Source organism: Schistocerca nitens, chromosome 3 (genome assembly GCF_023898315.1).
Source record: "Schistocerca nitens isolate TAMUIC-IGC-003100 chromosome 3, iqSchNite1.1, whole genome shotgun sequence".
In the NCBI taxonomy this organism is placed as follows: Eukaryota; Metazoa; Arthropoda; class Insecta; order Orthoptera; family Acrididae; genus Schistocerca; species Schistocerca nitens.
Genome location: NC_064616.1, coordinates 712012814 through 712038477, shown reverse-complemented (window position 1 = coordinate 712038477; position 25664 = coordinate 712012814).

Here is a 25664-nt window from a genome sequence, read left to right as displayed (position 1 = left end):
AGTTAGGTTATCCGAACATGAGAGAAGCTGGAGATTAAGAAAGAAAGATTCAACCTCTGTCTATCATCTTTTAACAGAAAGCCATTCATATGATGTAGAATGTGATACTTTATATTCTGTAAAGAAAAACAGAAAAGTGATCCTGCTGGAAATACTTTAAATCAGCAAACATATGACGCAGAATGCCAGCTTAGTATTAAATGATCAGACTCAATTCCCTTTTCCCCTTTATTAAATTAAGTTTTAGTTACAAATAATGCAATGAAACTCTAAATTCAAAATTTGTCTTCAGTTGCTAAGTGTACCACCACATAAAAAATTGTTTCTTTTTTTAGTCACTGTAACAATTTCTGCGCGACAAAAATGCAATACTTTCCTATGTAAACACTACGTGTTATCATTTTTGTATCTTCTGTGTAAATTATATATGTAAGTCGCAGTCGAACGTTATTTTATCTGTATTTACGACATTCAGTTGTCACCTGAAATGGTCTAAGAAGACGAAAATCGGTTCTTGACCAAACAAATACAATTGTGCAGAACATTAGGAAGTGTTTTTTATTTAATATTATTATCATGTATGTATTTAACCCCGCACATCCGCGCGGTCTAGTTCCAGTTTCAAGAACGCCAGAATATGTAATGGATTCTGACTAGCAGTAAATGTACTCAGAACAGTTTGTCGTGAAATCTTAAAACTTTTTCGGCGCTCACCGCAACTTTCCTTGCAACTGAAAGTTGGAAGTAGGTTTGGGTTCAAATGGTTCAAATGGCTCTGAGCACTATGCGACTTAACTTCTGAGGTCATCAGTCGCCTAGAACTTAGAACTAATTAAACCTAACTAACCTAAGGACATCACACACATCCATGCCCGAGGCAGGATTCGAACCTGCGACCGTAGCGGTCACGCGGTTCCAGACTGAAGCGCCTTTAACCGCACGGCCACACCGGCCGGCCGGTTTGGGTTCTAAGAACTTTTAGGTACGATAGTATCTTCAGTCCGCGATGATTTTTCTCGTGTCACCAGCCAGTATCGGAAGCTACTAAAATTGTGAATGTGCAAATTATTTAGTTGCATCTGAACATTAACAGCCTGGTAGCAGAATAAGGTTCAAATCTCATAGAAACTATTGTCGCCGGTGCACTGTACGTATAGAGAGCTTGAATTAATTCTCGCTGTTGACGAAGAGAGGTCGGTAGGTGTACTAGTACAGCATATCGGGCAGCGACATGAGAACTATTTAACAGTAGAAACAAATGGGTTTGTGACTTTCGAGTGGAGTGAAAACAACATGCCTATTTAATGCCACGAACATGTCAGATTTTGTACCTGCAAATCAGTAATTACGCGAAGTGTTAACCTTCTGCTTTTGTCGAAATAAATTTGCTGTGTAAAGTCATCGTTTGCTAGTGGAGGCGTCTGGGGAACAAGCACTGTCGGAGATTGGTTTCGACGAGGTATGGTGTACCATCTGCTGCTGGAAACGGGCCAAACGGTGAATGCCGAACGCATCGAGGCAAAATTACACTTCTTGAAGTAAATTATCTTACACCATTCTGTTACAATAAACATTTGTTTTCTGTCCACCAAACAGTGAGAATTAATTCAAGTAACCAATAATAAGTAGCTATTACAAAGAGGTAACATTAGAATGGTTGGTAATTAATAAACACCGTTTTAATAGGTTTGAGTCTTTTGTGAGAAAGTGTACGTAGTTTCCTCGACTACTTCTTCTTCTTCTATGGAACTAATAAGAGTTCTCTTTCCCCAGCTCACATACTCGATATTCTCTTAGTGCGGCCTGCTCTTTTCTACATTAAGCCATTAGTTAACAAAAATTATGGGAATTAGTCAGACAGCTCACAAAATCTGGCTATATTTTGGTATTTCAGCACTCTCGAAACGTATAGTGCGTGAAATTTTCAACATGGTATGTCACTGATAAGCGGATCGACCGGTCACTTCGAGCGGATCGACCGGTCACTTCATTCATTCGCAGAAGGCTGAACTGTAGTATACCAAATAGAAAGAGCGTGTTTCTTATTGAAATTATGCAGATTTATATATTAATTCTTGAGCGTTTTCTCTCTCTCTTTCTCTCTTCACGGAGAGCCACAGACTGTTTCTTCCCCCACCCATGTCTGACTAAACTAGTGTTGTGTCTGTGATTTCTGAGCTGTCGACATATTGGTAAATAGCCTCCTTAGAATCCCCAACCACACGAGAATTAACAACCGCATTAAGTGAAATAGTGCTTCTGTGTTCCGTCCTAGCTCGTGAAACTAAACGTAACTGATGATGCCGCTGATTCACTCATTCGCTGCAGTCTGGAACCGCGAGACCGCTACGGTCGCAGGTTCGAATCCTGCCTCGGGCATGGATGTGTGTGATGTCCTTAGGTTAGTTAGGTTTAACTAGTTCTAAGTTCTAGGGGACTAATGACCTCAGCAGTTGAGTCCCATAGTGCTCAGAGCCATTTGAACCATTTCACTCATTCTACCATTATCTTTTAGGAAGTGGTAGTAGAGACTAATTCGAATAAAAGATTTCAAATAAACATGTGGCCAATTTTTACCGGCTGTAGAGATGCAGCTGATTACAGAGATAATGTTGGAACTGCACTTGCTACGGATTTGTTTATCGACTGTCATTTTTCTTCTGAAGTTCAAGTTGTGACGCTGTGTTCTAGTTTGCACAACTGAATATTTCGACTGTGAGTGTGACTTGTAGCCCACGTCTATTATATCCTTTAAGCATGCCACATATGAGGGCGTGCTGAAAAGTAATGCTTCGTCCGAATTTTTTATGTGAAAACTCTTAAACTTTTTTACATAACACAAATTTTTTAACATTCTACACCTTTATTCTTCATGTCTACATATTTGCTGCCCTATGCCGCTAGAGGGCTCCGAACTGTAGCGTGTAAAATAGCAGTGTGCAAAGTAACTATGTCGGTGCGTGAGAAACAGCGTTCTGTAATAGAGTTTCGAATTCGAAGAGTTTGTCCACACATGGAGCACCTTCTCCTTCAGCATCGTAATGCCAGACCACACACGATCACTGCCTTGGGTTCACTGTTATCGACTCTCCTCTACACAGTTCAGACTTGATCCCCATCTGTTTCCAAAACTTAAAGAACACCTTCGAGAACTTCACTTTGGTAATGTGCAAGCAGAGGTGAGGTTGCAGCTCGGTCAATAAAGTCATACATTCTACAGCGACGGTATCAACAAACTGGTCTGTCGCCGGGAGAAATATGTTCGTCGCCAGGGTGACTATTTTGAGAAATAAATACGTAGCCATGAAGAATAAAGATGTAGAATGTTAATAACGGTTGTTGGATTTAAAAAGCCTTAAGAGTTTTCACGTTAATAATTCGGAGGTATATCTTTTCAGCACGCCCTCGTACGTTTACAAATGCAGCGTATGCCAATATGGGATTTGTGTACGACTCGTTTATAATGGAAATAGCAACACGCTAAATAAATAACTAAAGGGAACGATCGGCTGCCTGTATGCTTGTAGAGAATATGGTAGACGATTTCCTAACCGCAGAGCACCAGATTCGAAAGTGTTTACTCGTGTTTTCACTAAACTGCGTGAGGCTGGTGCAATTCCCAGCTGTCATATTTCATCTGAACGTGCAAATAAACAGAGTGATGATTAAGTGGAAGACATTACTCAGTTGGTAGAACACAGTGCTTTAACGAGCATACGCAGAATTTCTAGAGTTATCGATGTTGCACATACAAAAATATGGCCGACACAACGCATGCACGGCCATCTGTCCGTATCGTTTACAACGTATTCAACAGTTTCGAGGAGGAGATGGGGGAAAACGATTGGAATTCAATCGTTGGATAAATTGGATTTATGAAAATCAGCTTTGAACTTAATCTTCTGCCTTTGCCTAACACCTTCCGTGTGTATTTGTTTCGATTATATTCTAATAGCTATATTTCTGTAACCGATAAAAACTGGAAATATGTTAAATGTTTTATTTGAATTGGTTTATAGTAACAGCTCCTAAAATATTTAGTATTCCTCATCTGCAAGTCAATGCTCAATGATTGACGGATAATTCTTTGAATTAGTATTAGTCACTCCCTATTTCAGTCAGTTAGAGAATGGAGCAAAGAAAACATGATTGTCAGTACGGCTCGGTATACGTCGCAGTATCTCTTAAGTTTGTTTTCACAAACATTACGCGATTCAATTGAGGCGTTAGAGCTGCTGCTCTGTACACTGCGAGAACAACGTCATCTTTCATCCAGTCGTTCCCATTTAAAGTTCCTCGGCATCTCTGTCGCACTTTCTCGTGGGTGATACCAATCTCTTACGATCCTAATCCCGCGACACCGAATTTCTTGGTCGTCTTCCGTTTGGTGCACTTACCAAGGAACCCTTACACTACAACACTGTTGTGAAACGGGCCCAGCTACAGTTTTGTGTGGACTTTCCTTAATACACTGCGCAACTCAATTAAAGGGTGTTCTTTTCGAAACTCCGTAATTGTCAGAAGTTTGAAATTTGGCTGAAAGGTGCCTACGAATTTCCTCTGTAATTGCGCAAAAGCGTAGCGGCCTGCAACGTCATCCTCGTGCTCGGCGACACTTCAAACATCAAGGTGTGTCGACACATGGTAAAAAAAAAAAAAAAAAAAAGCCAGAGCTCAGAAGTTCATTTGAGGTGAGAGGTCGGTTAGCTATGTCACATTGCTACCAAATTTCACCGCAATTCTGCCCAACTCCATCGGAGATGTGTCATACGATGGGAATGTCGTCACACCCACTCTTACCCATATTACGCCACTTTCTTTGACGCCCCTGTGGTGGAGGTCAGAACCGCGGCACACATCGTTGAAATCACGCGGGTTACTTATGGGCGGCCAAGAAAAATATTTCAGATATACCGCCGCTCAGTTTAGACACGAAAAGGCCCCAGCGTGTGGCATAAAGGGCGTCAATAGCGCCACCGCATCCCATGAGACGTTGATTTCCACGTGTTTTGTGGTCGAAGACGACAGTTTGCAGCGCGATGTGCAACAGGAGGACGTTATTGACAACCTTTGACACTGCTGACGACCCACGGACGATTAAAACATCTGTGGACATCGTAGGCCTGCAACTACACTGAACGGCATCGCACCCATTTGAAGTGTACTACGACCGCAGTTTTTGCTCTGGTATATGGGTAGGAGCCACAAAAAACCATCTGATGAAATCTGTAAGTGATCCAAAGCAGGAAAGGTGTTTATGCTTTTTGAGTCCTCATCGAGGGATCTGTGGGGTTGCGACGTTGGTACATGCCTGAATAAAACGGCAAAGGGTCCGAGTAAGATCCCCCATTTCGGCAACACCCTTGGTGCCACCCGCGCTATTTTCTTGTGCATTTTAAAAGCATAGCTGTACAGAGCCGGTGTGACAGGCAGCCATTTCGACCCCCCTCAGCTCAGTGTCGCTACCTCGAAATCTACGTCGATGCTCCGCAATCCACCTTAAGGTGTGTGGTGTAAGGTACCCCGTACCACTACTAGTCATTTCCTTTCCTGTTCCACTCGCAAATAGAACGAGGGTAAAACTACTGTCTATGTGCCTCTATAGGAGCTCTAATTTCTCGTACATTATCCTCGTGGGACTTACGTGCAATGTATATTGGAGGCAACAGAATAGTTCTGCAGTCAGCTTGAAATGCTGGTTCTCTAAATTTTCTCAGTAGTGTTCCTCGAAAAGAATGTCGCCTTCCCTCCAGGAATTCCCATTTGAGTTCGCGAAGCATCTCCGTGACCTTTCGTGTTGCCTGAATCTACCGGTAACAAATCTAGCAGCCCGCACCTCAGGAAGAATTCCTTTAATCCGACCTCATACGGATCCCAAACACTCGATTAGTATTCAAGAACAGGTCGCACTAGTGTCCAGTATGCGGTCTCCTTTACAGATGAATTTTTTTAAAATTCTCCCAATAAACGGAAGTCGACCATTCGTTTTCCCTATCATAATCCTCACTTGCTCGTTCCATTTCATATCGCTTGCAACGTTACACCCAAATATTTAAACGACGCAACTGTGTCGAGCAGGACACTATTAACGCTGTATCCGAATATTACGGGTTTGTTTTTCCTACGCATCCGAATTAACTTAAATTTTTCTACGTTTAGAGCTAGCTTCCATTAATTTCATCAACTACACATTTTGTCTAAGTCATATTGTATCCTCCTACAGTCACTCGACTTCGACACCTTACGGTACACCACAGCAAACAACCGCAGATTCCTGCCCATCATGTCCGCCAAATCATTTATGTAATTAGAGACTTCCCTGGGGACTCCTGATGATACCCTTCTCTCTGATGAACACTCGCCGTCGAGAACAACACACTGGGTTCTAAACTTAAGAGGTCTTCGAGCCACTCACACATCTGTGAATCTGTTCCACATGCTCGTTCATTCTTTAACGGCCAGCAGTGAGCCGCAGTGTCAAACACTTTCCGGAAAACTAGAAATGTGGAACCTGCCTGTTGCCTTTCATCCATAGTTCGCAGTATATCATATGAGAAAAAGGGCAAGCTGAGTTTCGCATGAGCGATGCTCTCTAAAACCATGCTGATTCGTGAACATAAGCTTCTCGGTCTAAATTTATTGTATTCGACCTGATAGTATGTTCAAGGATTCTGCAGCAAATCGATGTTAGGTTTATTGGTCTGTAATTTTGCGGGGGCGTTCTTTTGCCCTTTTCCAGTGACTTGGGGCTTGGCGCTGGGTGAGAGATTCGCAATAAATGCAAGCTAAGTAAGGGGGCAATGCCGTAGCATGCTCTTTGAAAAACCGAACTGTCATTCCATCCGTACCTAGTGACATGTGTTTCAGATCCTTCAGTTGTTTCTCTACGCCAGGGATCCTTATTACTATGTCGTCCATACGGGGGTATATTCGATGATCGAACGAAGGTATGTCGCTGAACTACAGCCTGTTGGCCGCATGTTAAATCTAAAGGGTGTCGAAAGCGGTGCCTGTCACGCCGGATCCGGATGATTATCGCCAATAGCATAATCAGTTATTTCTCCTTCTTAGGCACGTTGTCTGTTTTCGTTGCCATTTTGTACACTAAGTGAAGACCTGTCTATGTCATTCTGCATTCCCTCAGAATCATCTAGTGATATCACACACTGTAGTAGAGAACAGCATTCTCACCGAACGCTACTTTAGTTTCTGTTTAAGATTCTGTGTTTCAGGTTAATTACAGTTTATCAAAATCATATTATCAGTTTCTATGGAAACCAGTTTCGAAGGTTACGAATGATCACCAGAGACAAGAAGTTTTCCAGTCACCGTATTTGTGCTGATACACACGTGACGTTCCATTTAACGCTACATAACGTCAAAAACGCGAACTGAACATTACAATCCAATACATAGAATTTAAACGTTATTCAAAACATCCGATATGCAAGTAATAGCACATCACATCAAACCTCTGTGTAAGCATTCGAACATCTTCGCCATCAGACGTATGAATCGTGATTGACAGTGAGTAAGAGTTATCAAAATATTCTCCCTCTGCACTCTATCTTAATTGTAAGTCGACAGTGTATCAGAAGGAAGGAAGCTTACGTTTTAACTTCTCATTGCCTACGATGTCATTAGATGGAGCACAAGCTGTATTATGGAAGGATGCAGTAGGAATTTTCCTGTGCTCGTTTCAGAGGAACTATGCCCCTCTTCGCCTTAGTCGGTTAGGGTAAATCATGGAAAACTAAAATCTGAATGGCTGGACGGGGAGAGTTGAACCGTCGTCCTCGAGAATGAAATTCCAGTGTGTTAACCACTACCCACCTAGCTCAATCTGATGGTGGATTAGGATATAGACTACTTTTCGGTAATCTAGGAAAGTGGTACCTAACTGATCAACTCTCTTTACGGAGGGACTTCTGGAAGTAAGATACACATGTCGTTCATGTTCCGGGTTCCCTGTAAACACAGTTCTGTTGAATTACGGATAACAGGTGCATCACAGTGTGGGAGTGGAATGGCGCGGCAACAGGGAACAGTTGAACAATGCGGAACAGTGTGATTATTGTGGGTAAAAGGTCTAAATTGCACACAGATTCACAGTGAAATTCTGGTGGTACATGGAGCTAACGCAGTGTCGCGTGGTGAAATGGTGCCAACAACTTGACCAAGGCCCCGCAGACGTGGCTGGTGCTGATTCGCCATACAGTCCAAACCTTGCCTCATGCGAATTTCATCTTTTCGGTAATGTGAATGTTTCCCAACGATAACGATGTTCACACACAGTTCTCGAATGGCTCCTTGACCAAGGAACGGATTTCTATCGTCGAGGAATTAGACGATTGGTGGAAAGTTCTACCCGTTTTTTATACAGACTTGGTGACTATGTTGAAAAATAGCATCATGTATCTGTGTAACTCAGAAGTGTAGTATAGTATGCAATAAAAGTTCCTTGTCCTGCCATAGTAATATGGAACTACTTGTTGAAATCCTCCCGTACTGCTTCCAAATTCTCGTGTCTGTAAAAAACAGAGTTTGTTCCTCTGAGTCCGGGTCCTCTCCTTGAGAACTGTTGCAGTTCCTTGGGGAATGTCATTATGTTCGAGCTTACAATGTGCTATATTTTACTGCAGAATTATCCGTTAGAGATGCAAATGTGTAATTGAGTGTATCTTTTATTTCACTATATTTTTATAACGTGGAGCGATGAGTGCTTTTTACCAGTCTCATGCGTCTGTTACTTACGAAAGATTTTTTTTTTAAAGTGCGCTAGTAAATATGGTATTTTAATGTGAAATGTAATAGGAATTCTGTCGGAGCCTGACAGTATTTTCACTTTCAATAGCTTGAATTGATTTTCAGTGCCAGGTGCACTTATTTAAACAGCACTGAATTGCGATTTGTGGCGCCGTCAAACGATGTTTCAATAGTACGACCATCATATATCAATCTATTTTAAAGACAGATTTTCTGTTTGATTACATTACAAGTTCTTACCTTCTTCAGGCCAGCTTTAACCTACAGCAGTGGTTCCCAACTCTCCTGAGACAGTTAACTCTGAACGAGATAAAGCATCTACCAATAACCGTAGAAAAATTTTAACGTTACTTATGTTTAGTATTACAGCCAGTTCTGAGGACATCAAAACGTCGTTCTTTTCAGCCATTCTTCAGTAAACCTCTAATTCGCTGGGAAAACTGTCAACCATAGCAGATGTTGTTTAGATATTCATCATATTTCCTTGAAAGCTGTGGTCAAGAGCGTTTATTTGTGAAAAGAAAATCTGCAAGGTGTGTCACTTTGGAAATAAATGTATTGTCTGTTTTTTGGGATGTAAGTTTCTCTCCTTTCCCCTCCTCAGCCTTTAAAAAAATACTCTGTAGAGAAAGGAAGAAAATGTTTACAAATTCTACATATTACCGATTCAGCTATTTAAGTCCCATGGGAAAAATTCAGTGGTGTAAATCATAAATTATCAGTTTCTTACCCAAAATTTGCCACTTGAACAGAAAAGAAATTCACTCTCATGCTTGTTTCCTGGCGGATACAAAACGCGTTGGGAATATAGTGAAATCGAAGACACTTCACGAACCGGCCTGCTAGTGACAGCAGTGAACTAAGGGGGAGGCGATAACTCGTTCGAACCATTGGATGCTCCAAGCAAAGCAAGCGGACATTTATGGAAAGTTGTGACCATAGTTGACTGTGCCCAGGTTTCAAAATTTCGTTCATTCAGTCACTCCACAATACGTTACTTCTGTCATATCGTGTCAAGCGCTAATGCCTATACACTTTTTCTGTACATATTGATTACTAGTCGAATAAATTTTAAAGTCTATTGAAACGGTGATAATTGAAGTCAGTTTTAAAAAAGTGATTTGATACACGATGATCCAACTGTTTTCTTTTACCCCTTTGAATAAAACATTTTGCCACTTACGTGATTAATAGCCCACATGTCGGAAAGCACTGACCTATATTAAGCATTTCCAGAACCGCTGCAGAGCAGCCACGAAGAAGATCGCTACTTCAAGGAAAGAAACATATTCCGAAAAAGTCAGCACATACGGAATAATCACTGGGTGAAGAGCTGATATTATTTACGCAGAATTTTCATGAGTATTTTCTCTGCGTGAATTTTTTCGGTGTAGTACACAAACAGGCACGCGTGCGCGTTCATTCACTGATGGAAAGAGTGGTTGGGGAGTTACAAGATCACAGAGAAGATGTTGTCACTACCGGGAATCGAAACCCCCTGTTTCCTGGTGGGTGAGTAGCTTGGCTAGTGGGTGGGGAGCGAACTGAGGCGGCTGACAGAAAGCAGGCGTCTGGGAACACGAGGCATTCCCACAGGCTCCTAGACGCTCCCATTAACGGGCCGACTAACAATGCTAGCCTCATTCTCAGGCAATTCACGCAACGGAGTCGTTATCTCTGTTACACTTAACAGCTGTTCTCAGCTCGGAGGACTGAACTACGTAAGTTTCATTCTCGTAAAACTGATGTGGGTGCAAACGACAAACTCAGGAATGGATATGACGTCAGGCGTCTAAGAAGATACACAGGGTGAACCTGAACCAAAGAGAAAAAAATTTCGCAGATTGTTCAGAGATATTTGCTGTGTATTTTGTTACAAGGAGCTCGTTGTCTCTCCGGTGGCTCGTTACAGATTGATTGCATTTGGTTTGAATTCTTACTCCCATTTTTCTTTCAATTTTGCATTTGTACACACGGCGCCCCTACCGGAATAGTCAATGTATATTGACTATTTATGCTTTCCATATTCTGAGAGGTGGTAGTATGGGCTAAAAAAAGGAAAAAAAAAAACACTCCAGTAAACATGGGCTCCAAAGTGCATACCTTAAGAGCTACGGGTACTCGTCGCTATTGTGGACCAAATCTGTTCTAGTGAGCAAGTGCCCATACCTCTTAAAGTGGAATTTAGAGCCCATGTTTATTAGACAATGTTTTGGTTTCGTCCATACTACCGCTTCCCAAAATATGGAATGTAAAGACATTGCAGCAGAAGAGATTCGTTTCACAGTATAGAAGATAAAGTGCTCATAGCACTTAAGGTACGTGTTTTAGAGCCCATGTTTATCAGACATTTTTCCTTCGAATGGCCGTTCCTGCCGTATCCCTGAATATTGATCATTCCTCCTGGGACACTCTGTATAGGAGCGTACAAGAAATCGGACCCATCCGAGTTACAATGGCAGAAATGGCCGTATGACGTACACCAGAACACCCGATCTGGAAGAATATGTCTTACACGCGATTGGTGACAGTCGTGGCATCGGTAGACGGCACGTTACACGGGCATAAATGTCAATTACATTGTTAGTCCATAATGATCCACTGGAGGTGGAGGGTCCCTTATTCCAAAATATTTAGAAAATATCAATGAACAACCCCTCAAATTTTGTCAATGTAATTCTGTTTCACCCCGTAGCTTACTTTCATTCCAAAGATTTTGTATACAGGTTGAGTTAGCTAAACTGTGCCAAACTGCAGGAAAAATCCCTGAGAAGGTAAGGTGAATAAAAGGTCATACTGACATATGGCGGGAAATGCGTTCCATGGAGGTACACCCACCAGCAGAAAGTGCAGGCAAGAGAGCTTTGACAGTGACTCTGTATCAGTACCAAGTAAGTCGCCCGCCAGCTTGAGGCAAACCAAATGATTGTGTGAAACATTCTCCACAACAGCTGCCACTGTCAGTATCACTTACAACGCATGCACGTCTAATTACCCACGGACATGTCGCTGGTTCGTTGCACAGGCAACCACTGTTCTGGGATTTCTGTCATTCATCCTATTCACAGACGAGACTACCTTTACGTGGGTCGGTATAGCAAACATTCACAACACACATCCGTTAGCTATTCAGAATCCTCATGTTAAGATGGCAGTGAACTATCAGTACCATTTCAGCCTCAATGGTAATGTGGCTACTACAGGACGATGCTCCAGCTCATTGCTCTCCTGAGCGTGGAGCTAAAAGAATAGTAGAGACAAGTCATTCTCAGTTATCTCAAGTCTTCTTGTGTATCCTTTCAGTAATTGAAATCTACACTGTCAACGATCTTTTACCTCCACATTCAAGTGAAAATAACTCTCTTGGAAAGTGTTTTCGGTCATATGTCCGCGTGACCTTCTTTGATTCGTATCAACTCAGGAGACTTTTCCTGTAGTTTCCCCCCATTTAGAAAAATCTCCCTGTACAAATCTCAATGAACACCTTCAGTTTTATAAAAGAGGGAGAGAGAGAGAAGAGGAAGGAAGGAACATTACGTCTAAACGTTCCGACGACATCGGAGTCATTAGAGACGGAGCACAAGCTCGGACGACGAAGGACCGAGTGGTGTAGAGCAGTAGTTAGCACACTCGCATTCGGAAGGACGACGGTTCAAACCCGCGTCCTGCCATCCTAATTCAGGTTTTCCATGATTTCCCAGAATCGCTTAAGGCAAATGCCGGGATGGTTCCTTCGAAAGGGCACGCCCACTTTCCTTCTCCATCCTTCCATAATCCGAGCTTGTGCTCCGTCTCTTATGACCTCGTTGTCGGCGGGACGTAAAACACTAATCTACTCCTCATCTTCGGAGGACGAAGGGATGGGGAAAGAAATCGGCCGTGCCCTTTCAAAGTAACCATCCCGCCATTTGTCTGAGGGGCTTTAGAGAAATCATGGAAAACGTAAATCAGGCTGGATGAACGCAGATTTAAAGCACCGTCTTTCCGAATGCGAGTCCAGAGTGCTAACTGCTGCACCATATCTCTCGGTGAGAGAGAGAGAGAGAGAGAGAGAGAGAGAGAGAGAGAGAGACTGCGCGGTAGGATCTATGAATGAACCGATTACATACCCATGAATCACGAATGCAGCGGTGATGCTTTTTTTCTTCCTTGACAACTCTTAATTGAGCCACTACATGTGAGCAATAAATCAGTCTCTGCCTGTCATTTCCCACAACAGTTGAGACTATGCATGTGGTCTGAAAGCTACCATACAGTGTATAGCGGGATGTCGACAGCATAATATAATAGCTGAGCATTTGGCTTGGGAAGTGAATGAAAATTTATTCAGATGCGCCGACTTTGACACTACGATCAGAGGCAGTTTAACTACTATATTTCGCGGAAAGGAAGGGTTTACAGAAAAGAATAGAAAAGCATGACACAGCCACAAGTACATTGTAGTATCACTGAATGACTGCTCCAAAAGAACTTCACGTATAAAATTCAGAGAACTGAACATAGAATTTTTAGCTTAAGTGGCACGATAAAGACAACAAGGTGTCCATCCAATATCGTAGAAACAAGCATGTGATTAGAAAACATCTTAAGTACATTTTAGTGTTATACTTATGCGTGTCACTTACTGTTAAGTCACTCTTAGTTCGTGTTTTGTGGCGTGGTCAGGTGGATGAAAGAATTCTACAGGAATCCAATTTGGGTTTAAAGACTAAGGCGTCTTGGCAACATTAGCCGATTTGGCCAAAGTGTGTTTTCATAGAGTGTGTACATCTTTTTTAGTTAGTCTCTTTCGTATTGACGCGGAGGTTTAGGGTTAGCAAAATTTCGGTATCGATCCTAACCTGAGATACCCTTTTACCTTTAAGAATAAATCAAAGTTTGCACAACTCACAGGAAAATGACGACTGCGGCGACAGGAAGCATATCCGGTCCCAAAGTTAAATAAAAAAAAAATGCCAAAACTTGAATACAGGAGCCCGTAACTATATGGGATAAACGCTATCGAAAAGAAGATGATACCTCACCGGAGCAACAAAAAATGGTTCAAATGGCTCTGAGCACTATGGGACTCAACTGCTGAGGTCATTAGTCCCCTAGAACTTAGAACTAGTTAAACCTAACTAACCTAAGGACATCACAAACATCCATGCCCGAGGCAGGATTCGAACCTGCGACCGTAGCGGTCTTGCGGTTCCAGACTGCAGCGCCTTTAACCGCACGGCCACTTCGGCCGGCCTGGAACAACAATAACTATCTTCGCGAACGAACTGTTAAGCACAATCTACGGAAGCAGCATTAGTTTTTTTCCGACTACAATTAATCGTAATTTTGTATTTTAATAATTTTGAAAAAATATCAAAGTTGGTAAAGATAGTCTTGTGTTCTATCTGCGGATATGTTCCAAGATTTAATAGCAACCGTGAGTTTCGGTGTTTATATCTAAGCGGTAGTAGGAATGTTCCCACCGTGTCGTAATAATTGTTCATCAAACGCAGTGAGTTTAAGATACGCTTAGCTACGTCAATATAGTACTGAAAAGATGAAGCTTTTTATTGTAAATAGTGATAGAATAGCAGTTTGCCCGCTGAATGGGCCACGCTTTTGAAATAACAGGCCGATATACGATTCGCTTGATTTGTGGTAGAGATTTCTGGTAACGACGTCAAAAGAACCAGATGAAATTTTCAACAGGGCATATAATCGGCCTTTGTGAAGGAGAAACAGCACACGGCCCGTCTCATATGGGCAAATGCCACGGCTGCGACGCGCGCATGCGAGCAATGAACTGAACAGAATCGGACGTGTCGAAAATTGGGCAGCGGACCGCGAAATGTGAAGACAGAACGGGATGACAGACACCTCATCTGCATGCCAGGGACTATTCTTCCGGAGTTTGAGCACACCGCTGCAGTCTTGCTCCACCATCACATGGCATTGCTGTTCAGGGGAACGTGTACAAGCATTCGTTTCATTTGCTAGGAGCCCCTCATGTCGAGTAACAAGTTTCTGGTTGCAATAGCCGCATTAGAAAATACGTTATGTGTATCCATACGTAGCTCTTTCGTTCTTTATGACTGTCTTAATTACGAGGGTCATTCACTAATTGAAGAGACAAATTGGTCTGGGGGAAAAATTTGTTAGTAGGGCAAGTTTGGTACTTTAAGGTGACATCACTGGGATGAGTCCTGATCACCTGATGTGTCAACATTGTTTTGTTTATAACCTCAAAAATACATTTCGAGATGGCGAGTCCGCTTGAAACGTCCACATTAGTTGAACAACGTTCTGTTATTCGTTTTTTACTTGCTGAAGGCGAGAAACGAGTGAATATATACTATAGAATGTCTAAAGTTTATGGTAAAGGTTATATGAATCGTGTAAAGTGGGTAGAGCAGTTCAAAAAATGGTCGTGGACTCAGTGACTGACGAACACCGTTCTGGCAGACCAGTTGCAGTTTCAACTCCCTCACTTGAAAGTCGAATTGATGACATTATTTGTGCCGACCGTCGTTTGACTGTGGAGATGATAGCTGATAAGGTTCAAGTTAGTATTGGTACAGTTCATAACATTATGTGTAACAAGCTGAAGTACCGTAAAACATGTGCAAGGAGGGTCCCAAAGGCGTTGACGCAGTTTTCACCGTAACGTTTGAGAAACTCGTTGTTTCTCAAAAACCGAGTCACGGAACTCGCTCACCGGGGTATTGCGTTACTGAAGTTTGCTTTTGAACTCTGAACTCCCTTTAGTGACATGAAAGTCGGTCTCTCTCTCTCGCTCTCTCTCTCTCTCTCTCTCTCTCTCTCTCTCTCTCTCTCTCTCTATTTCACTCACACACAGACACACACACACACACACACACACACACACACACACTATGGCAGGTGTCTCTCCTAAGAGTCTTCGGACACATTTTCTCTGGTATTTCGGCAGATAACTGCAATCTCTTCTTTATGATGAGTAGACGGAGTCAGCACAAATAAATAATGCTCTCCACTTGTTACATGTGACGCCCAGTGTCATCAGAAAATGTTGATTTCCTTCTAGTTAAAAACAAAAAATTTTAAGTGGGATATTACGTGCTCGTTTGATACAAAGGTAGTGTAGTGTAGCGTTGGACTTAACGGTATGTCTTAACAGCGGCAGTAATGTGTGTGGCCGTAGCAGAGAGACAGTGCGGTATGTGTCGGCACATGAGACAAGTCAGACTAGAAAGACTGGTAAGCAAATGGACAGGTATCATAAGTTCTGGAGAACACTGAAGCCAGATCTTTTTTTAAATTCTAAAGCCTAATAACATGTAGTAGATATTTTTATAGTTGGGGTATGGAAGAAAAGGAACCAGATGTTTCTGAGAGTTTCAGAAGACGCATCAGGCAACACTGTACTAAATCAGGGAATGGGACAGAATAGAAGACGGAAGGTTAGCTTTGAGAAATGAGATAGTGAAGACAGCAGAGGATCGCATAGGTATAGAGGCAAGGCCTAGTAGAAATCTCTAGATAACAAAACAGATATTGAATTTCACTGGCGAAAGTGGAACATTTTGAAATTGCAGAAAATGAAGCACGCAAAAGGAAACACAGGCGTCTTATAATTGAATTAGAAAATCCAACATGGGTAAACAGGAATGGCTAGAGAACAAATACAAGGCTGCAGAAGAATACATCAGTGGAGGGAACATAGATACCGCCTATAGGACAACTAAAGAGTCATTTGAAGAAAATAATAGAAAAGCAATGTATGAATGTGAACAACTCAGATGACAAGCCAGTACTAAGAAAAGAAGAGAGAGCTGAAAAGTGAAAGGAGTACATGGAGGGTCTATACAGCGTGTTTCAGAATTACTATTACAGCTTCTAGAAGCTACAGCGACGACTTAGTATATAAAGTTTTGATAAGGCACCCATGTCCGGAAATGTAGCGATTGAATATAAAATGAGTTTGAAGATGGGATCACTTTCAAATCCTCCGGTTCACGATTCGCGCACGACCAGAGAACAGAACTCCGTCGTCACTATCTGACATCACATACCACTGTTGTCTGACTCAGCACCTGTAGGTACGTTAACAACTAGGAGGGTGACTGTGGATCTCCACGAAAGCGCCGTACTCTTGACTTTGAATAGGACGTCATTCGTCAAGCAGAAAGAAACCGACGACAAGTGCTCGAAACACTGTCCATGTCACTGGCTCCTGTGCACAACAAAAGTCAGAGCTCATTGTCTCCGCTGTTTGGATAACGTGAAGCAGGTACTAATTTCACACCCAAACCTTCATATCCAGATACGGTTTCCTCATCAAAACTTTATCTACCAAGTCCCCTCTATCAATCGTGGAAACCTGTGATATGAGATATAAAAACCGTGTATCCCGGAAACAATTTTGACGACAAAGGAAAGATAAGAGGAAGTAGCTGAAGATGAGATAGGTGATACGATACTGCCGGAAAAATCTGACAGAGAACTTAAAGACCTTAGCTAAAAAAAGATCCCTGGAATAGACGACATTCCCTCAGAGCTACTGAGATCCTTGGGAGAGCCAGCCATGACAAAATTATACCATCCGGTGTGAAAGATATGAAACAGGCGAAATACCCGAGACACCAGGAAGAATGTAATAATTCCAAAACCAAAGAAGGTGGATGGTGAGAGATGGGAATACCACCAAACCATCAGTTTAATAAATCGTGGTCGCAAAATCTTGATATGAATTATTTATAGAAGAATGGAAAAACTGGTGGAAGTAGATATCAGGCAAGATTATTTGGGTTCATGAGAAACGCAGGAACACGCAAGGCAATAACGAACCTGCATTTCACCCCAGAATATAAGCTGAAGATAGTCAAACCTATTTTTATAACAATCTTAGATTTAGAGAAAGTCTTTGACAATGTTAACTGGAATACACTCTTTGAAATTCTGTAGGTAGCCGGGGCAAAACGCAGGGGGCGAAATTTGTATACAACTTGTACAGAAACCAGATGGCATTTAGAAGAGAGGAAGGGGATGAAAGGGAAGCAGTGGTTGAGAAGGGAGTAAGACAGGGTTGTAGGCTATTCCTGATGTTGCTCAATCTGTAAATTGAGAAAGCGCTGAAGGAAACCAAAGATAAATTACGAAAAGCAATTCTAACTCCGATCGAGATGACTGAGGATCTGCAAGAACTGTTGAATCAGGAACTATGACTATTAATAAAAGTTTTGAGTTCTAAACAATTGATACACTCTGTAAAAGTTCATACACGCAAAACATAAATCTTAGTATTGTACCTGATGGGAACACCAGAAAAGAGAAATAGTAAGGGAATAATAGAAAAATTGTGGAATAGTAAGAGCAACATTAAATGGATCAGAGTAATTAAGAAAGATATAACAGAATTCCATATAACAATAGATCACTTAAAAAAGAAAACAGGGAAAACCAGAATCCTGCAAGACAAACAAACCACGTTACGAAAGAAGATCAATAAATGGGCTACAGGAAGATGATCTCAGATGAAAAAAAAATATATGAAACAATAAAGAAATATTGGGCAGGCAGAAGAGCAAAATACCCTTCATATAATAATAAATTATAGTAATCCCTGTATAACCACTGTACTATTGAATTGTCTTATTGACCTGTTTTGTATTAGTGAATACCAACAACTTGTATAAATCTTTGTATAACTGACTAGAGTGGTTCAACGAAGGCCATAAATTAAAATAATAATAATTATAACTAATATCCCTAACAGAAACAGCAATAATAACAGTTCAGATGTGATCTGTACAGGAAGTTCCAAGTAAAATGGCCTATCACCCTGTCTTCTAATCACCAAAAGTTAACTGCTCGCCTGAAAAGTGAAAAATAATCTCGCCACTAGCCTCGCGGTTTTGTCAACATTACGGGCGGTACATAAACATTTACTTCCGTGAAATATAAGTGATCCAGGACGGTGTAAAGTCCTCGCGAGTTCATTTCCTACTTTTACCGAAAACGGATTCAAATATGTCCAGCTCTGACGTCATCCGCGGCATAATACACGCTGGCGTTTGACTGAGAAGGTCAGTTTCATATCTCGGTGCGAAGTGTGTCCTGTCACTGTCTCTGGCTGTATTTATATAGGCGCGCAGCGGGCCGTCAAACAAAACATCTCTTATCAACCGCCTTAGGCACAGGTAGCCGCATCTAAATGGCCCCTTTTTCGGACATGTGTTGAATAATAGCTATGTCGTTTAACAATTTTCAGTCTTGTTAATTTTTACATAAGTAGAACTGAGTTTGCTTTAGTTACTGACAAAGTCTTAGCTCGACTCCACTTAAACTTCCCGGGCTAGAATTTTTAGAACGGTCCCAACAGTAGAACATGAACTCTGAACTACCTTTTTATGACTTCAGATAACTATTGTAATTTACAATACAGTCTTGAAACTTGGTACAGCTGTATAATTTCATGAATGTAATCGAGTGCTGTAGTTAGAGATTTCTCTTACAAATACATATGATAATTAATCTACCATGAATAACGACATTTTTGTTGCAAAAAATGGTTCAAATGGCTCTGAGCACTATGGGACTCAACTGCTGAGGTCATTAGTCCCCTAGAACTTAGAACTAGTTAAACCTAACTAACCTAAGGACATCACAAACATCCATGCCCGAGGCAGGATTCGAACCTGCGACCGTAGCGGTCTTGCGGTTCCAGACTGTAGCGCCTTTAACCGCACGGCCACTTCGGCCGGCTATTTTTGTTGCAAATTTTGTTTTTAGTAAATAACTTGAAAACTAATACAGTTAGCTTGCTGGTGTCACATATTTAATGCTTTTACCTGAAACTAAGCCTACATACGAGTTTTCCACTTTCTAATATTTAACGGATTCAATTTTTCGTAAGAACACCGTTCTGAACTAAAATATTACTCTGAACAAATTGAGACTTGCAGCTTCTAATTGTGACATGCATTTGCACAGTCTGACCAATTTTTAGATCTATAGCTTTTTTGTTCAGTTCCACTTGTTTTTTCTTAAGAACGTATATTTTGCCCAAAATATTCATTTGATAATTCTTAGACTTTACAATTTTAACATTAATATACGTAAGCATAGACTGGCGAAGCTTACAAAAGTTGTTTTAGTTTTTAGTTTCACTCTTAAATTATGGTGCAATCCTTTGTATGTTAAGCACAGACACGTGGTGCTGGTAGCAATTAACTAGGGTATTCCCCGGCAAACTCGCTCGCCTCTCTACCTCCTTACAATGTTACAGCGCTTGTTTTACCTCATCGTTACGGACATTACGGTAATAGATGGCTGCAACTTGTTCCCTTTAGATAGTGATACAGGATACAAGAGTTATTTTTATTCTTAAGACGTTTACATCAACACGATTTCACGCCAAGTGGATGGAAGTTGGCAGATACACTATTCCTGTCGTAGCCGTTCTGTACTGCGTTGCCATTACCTGCCTGTCGAGAGGGTAGATGGAGACGGATGAAAGAGCCTGGCACCTAAAACCAGCTAAGGCCCCGACTTCGTCACATGTGGCATTATTAAACACTTTTTTTAGGATGTGCGTGGACTGAACGGCAACTCCAGACCCTTGCGGTTGTACCCTAGCTTATCCAAAAAGAGCTGAAAAGGAGGTCCAAATGATGGTCTGAACTGCGTAACAATCACGTATCAAAAGTTATCGTGGAAGGAACGAACCAGGAAGCAAATCAACGTGCCAACTTTAATGAGTGTCTGACTCCACTTAAACGTCTAATTAAAGTTGTTGAGCAAGAACTGAGCAACAATTTCTGAAACGTCTGCGTCGTTCCAAGAATATTTTGTACCCTGCAAGCATTTGTGCCTTACGCTGAAAATTCGTTGAGTACACTCAAATGATGAAGACTATTCTACGATCCACAATGATGGAAAATACAGTATCAAATAGTGTCAGTTAAACTTTAACTATATAATTAACACCTTCTCCGATAAAAAAAGGAGGAAAACAGTTTTATGAGCTTAAAGACCCATTAAGAATGAAACTTTGTTACATTCATTTATAACTCTGTACAGTTTTGTTATGTGTTACAACACTGGAAATTCTGTGTCACTAAAACTTATTGTGGAATGTGGTGTAGGCCTTACATCGTACATGCTTTTTAATGTGTGCGTGATCTTCTTTGCTTTCCGTGCACGTTTCGGTATAATCAAAAGACGTATCATGTAAATAAACAGATCTTCTTTTTCTAGGAAAGTTCTGGTACGTTGCGTTGGATGGTGTATTGGAAAGTGAACAATATGTCATCGAGACACCTCATCGTCAGCTGAAGAATGCCAGCAGCTGCCTCGTTGAAATATTATGCAGTTTCTACACTATTCCATTCAACTTCTTAGAAACTTTGAAGCAGTTGCTTTGTGGTATACGCCTTGAACAGCGAATCTTTTTTTGTCGAAATTGTTTCATACACCACGTACAGGTCTTCAGAAACCATTAAAAAAGATATGGAATAATTTCAGTAGTCGAGTCGGTGTCCCGCAAACTGCGCACAGTGAAATCTGTGCTCAGGAATGGCAGACGGAATGTCCATTAACGCCTCTGTTCAAAATGGTTCAAATGGCTTTGAGCACTATGGGACTTAGCATCTGAGGTCATCAGTCCCCTAGAACTTAGAACTACTTAAACCTAACTAACCTAAGGACATCAAACACATCCATGCCCAAGGCAGGATTCTAACCTGCGACCGTAGCGGTCGCGCGGTTCCAGACTGAAGCGCCCAGAACCGCTCGGCCACATCGGCCGGCAATGCCTCTGTCCGTACTCCGTAAATATCCTGGGAGGTAGAACGGCCGAGGGCTCTTATATGGTGTAATGAACACTGTAGATGCTCGAATAAGAGTTGTAATATCAGAATTTTTACAATCAGCAATCATCATAATTTATTTGATATTCTGTGACTCCGTAATTTTTCCGGGTGTGATAATTCTTCGTAGTCGCCTCGGGTCTTCCATATGCTGGGGGTATAACATTAAGATTGGAGGAATTTTAAGGAGTTTTAACAAGAGTGTGTGCTGTCCACTTCCAAGTTTAAAGTACTTGGCTCTGCCAAAGGTGATTTGGAACTTAGAAAGAATGGCATATACAAAATTCCGTGTCGTTATGGGAAGGCATATATCGGCCGTTCGATTCCCACAGTTTTAGACAGGTGCGTACACAGAGCATAGCCGTCACTCGAGGCTACAACAGATTGGAAAATCGGCGGTGCCGGAACATTGTTTAAACGGGGGATATGAGATGAAATTTAACGAGACTCTGATAAGTACTAGTACTTCCGAGGTCTGGAACGGTTTTTACTGATTAGCCAAAACATTATGATCACCTACTTAAAAGCGTGTTGCCGGCCGCTGTGGCCGAGCGATTCTAGGCGCTTCAGACCGGAACCGCGCTGCTGCTACGGTCGCAGGCTCGAATCCTGCCTGGATGTGTGTGATGTCCTTAGGTTAGTTAGGTTTAAGTAGTTCTAAGTCTAGGGGACTGATGACCTCAGATGTCAAGTCTCATATGCTTAGAGCCATTTGAACGATTTAAAAGCGTGTTGGTCCCCCTCTGGAACGCAATTCAGCAATGATACTGCGTGCCATGAATTTGACAAGTACTTTATATGTTTCCAGAGGTTTGTGGTATACCGGAATCCTACGCACAGGTCACACACTTCCCGTAATTTACGCGGAGCTGGCACCCCGTAACGTCCAAAGTTGGGTCTCAACGGATTCAGATAAGCCGAATTTGATGGAAAAGATATAAACGTGAGTTCACTATCACGTTCCTCCGACCTCTGCAGCACGAGTCTGACCTTGTGGCAAGGACAGTTATCCTGCTGGAAGATGCCACTGCTGTTGGGGAAGACATCAAGGTGGTTCCTAACAATGTTCACGTAGTCTACAGCTGTCATGGTGCCCTTGATTACTACCGCAGGTCCCATGGAAGCCCAGGTGAATGTCCCCCGTAACATAATACTGCTCCCAATTGCCCGCGCCCGTGGCGCGCAGCATGTTTTTGAGCGCCCATTCGCCTGGGTGACAGCGTATCTGGAAACGACCATGAACGGGATTCATCCGACCAGGCGACACGATTCCATTGGTCCGAGGTCCAGCCAGATGTTCCTGTGCCAACTGTAAACATAATTGACGATGTTATTGGTTCAACATGAGTACTCCATGTTCATCTCTGTGCGCTGAACGGTGTGCTCCAAAATACTTGTGCCTGCGCCAGCACCGCACTCTGTCGTCAGATATTCCACAGATTGCCCTCTATCTTTCTTTAGAGAGCAGGCAAGCCTCCGATCCCTATGTTCTGTGATGAGGTATGGAGGGCCAGCTCCTTGTCGCCTACTAGTGCTTTCAGCATTCCTCAATCACTTTCGCCGGCCGGTGTGGCCGTATGGTTAAAGGCGCTTCAGTCTGGAACCGCGTGACCGCTTCGGTCGCAGGTTCGAATCCTGCCTCGGGCATGGATGTGTGTGATATCCTTAGGTTAGTTAGGTTTAATTAGTTCTAAGTTCTAGGCGACTGGTGACCTCAGAAGTTGAGTCGCATAGTGCTCAGAGCCATTTGAACCATTTTGCTCACGACAGTAGCACGCAAACAGCCAACCAGCTTCGCCGTTTCCGAGATTCTCGCTCCCAGGCACTGTGCCATAAGAATCTAGCTTCTGTCAAAGTCGCTTAAGTCGGCGGATTTCCGCATTTGAGCCACTAGAACGATTCTCAATTCGTCTCTCTCTTACCATGTGACGTGCCTTCAGCGCCACCTGGAAGCACACAACCTCGCCGTGGGAGGTGATCGTAATGATTTTGCTCATCAGTGTAAAAGGAAACTGAACTATGGTTGGCAGGCGTTTGATTACTGGATACAAGAGATTTCCTCAGTAGGATGTGGAGCCGTGTACTATCCCGCACTATAACACAATGCTCTTTGGCGCGACCGAGCGGGGTAGCGCAGCGATTGGTACACTGGGCTCGCGTTCGGGACGACGACTGTTTAAACCCTCGTCCAGCCATCCTGATTTAGATTTTCCGTCATTTCCCAAAAACGCTCAATGATAATGCCGGGATAGTTCCTCTCAAAGGGCACGGCCACTTTCCTTCCCTAAACCCAGCTTGTGCTCCGTCTCTAATGACCTCGTTGTCCTCCTCTTTGGTACTGTTTGAATGCGATATACCGCTGGCGCCGGTGTTTTACAAGGTTCGGCGCCTCCAGACCAGTCACTGGGGTAATAACTGTGGTGGGCGGCGCGTGCGACGTGTATCGTACGAAGGCTTATATAGGACGATGCTTTGCACCTTGGCGTCAGTTTTATGTGGGACTCAGCAGCTGCAGCGTTCTCCTGAAGACGGCTGAGAGATGGAGCGCCATAATATCGAGTCATGTCGATTTTAGGATCCAGCAGCAAACCCAAGGAGACGACCAAGTACTTTATATCCTACCTGAGAGAATCACAAAATTTTTCTCTTCTCCTGCCCGGTGGTTTTATAACGTGCTTTTTGTTGCTTGCGTGGCCGAGCGGTTCTAGGCGCTATAGTCTGGAACCGCGCGACCGCTACGGTCGCAGGTTCGAATCCTGCCTCGGGCATGTATGTGTGATGTCCTTGGGTTTACGTAGTTCTAAGTTCTAGGGGACTGATGACCATAGAAGTTAAGTCCCATAGTGCTCAGAGCCATTTGAACCATTTTTTTGTTGCTTGCTGTCCTGTCATTTCACAAAATCATACCGTCGATTGTACAGACCGCCTAACTCTTCGGAGTGTATTTTAGAAATCGGGTTCCGTTCCTCTCGTGCAGTCTTCTTCGCCTGATTCAGTGTACGATACTTGTAAGGCAGCGTCGTCCGGTGCTCCACATTAATTCTCGTTTGAACCAAGCACATTACAATTTGTAGTATTAAGCATTCCTCGCAATACCTGGCTCTATTTTTTGAACAGTACCAAAACTAGTTCACTCTGGTTCCCTTAAAGAGATACTAGTGACCTTCATAGTAGCCATATCGCTTAGCGCGTCTGGTCCATTGACACTTTTGTGGCGAAAGTATAAGCAGACAAACACACAAGACACACGAACTGAACACTTCGAAAGCTACATTCTTACCCAGGGTGATTGTTCAAGCGGTCATCCACGGGGGTGGACGATAACTTTGGGAGTGCAGGTAGACCTTGACCCATAGGGAGCGTTCCCAGTGGACGAGGACTCTCGGGATGCAGATAGGCCGTCGCTTTTAACAAGACTACCAATAAATCCCATGCAGCAGTGTTCTGAAAGCATTCGTTTTCTTTAATATTCGTCTCTTCAGCCAGCAGTGACAGCGCATGTGGGCCTGTGGGAACCAGCACCACATGATTCACGCTGGTGCGGCAAAAACGTGTCGCTGCATCTTTTCTAAATAGCTTCAATTAATCCTTGTTAATGCATCCTCGGAATAATGCGGCCCTTCAGTTCATCTGGCGTTCCTTAACGCGCACAAGCCGGGTGCCCGGTGCTCTTCAATTGCGCTGGAATGGCTTAATCACAGGGAGATACGGGCGGCGCCCAGCCTAAGTGGGACCCGCCTTTCGCCTCTGCCACGCACTGTACTTCCGGTGCCCTTATCATTTCCCTCGTTTCCTGTCACAGTCGCGAATGCTGCTTGGGAAGAACGATAGTCGATACGTGCTCGAATTTCACTGATTTTTCCAACGGGGTCGTTTCGCGAGAACTATGTACGATGAAATAACGTGTTGCTTGATAGTTATTGAAATTTACGCTCTCAGAACTTCTCTCGAAGTTTCTACACGAACCCCTGACGAAACGTGCAGTTCTCCTTTGGCTTTTCCTCTGTTAATCATACATGGTGTGAGTCCCAAATTGGTCAACATTACTCTATGATCGATATAACGATT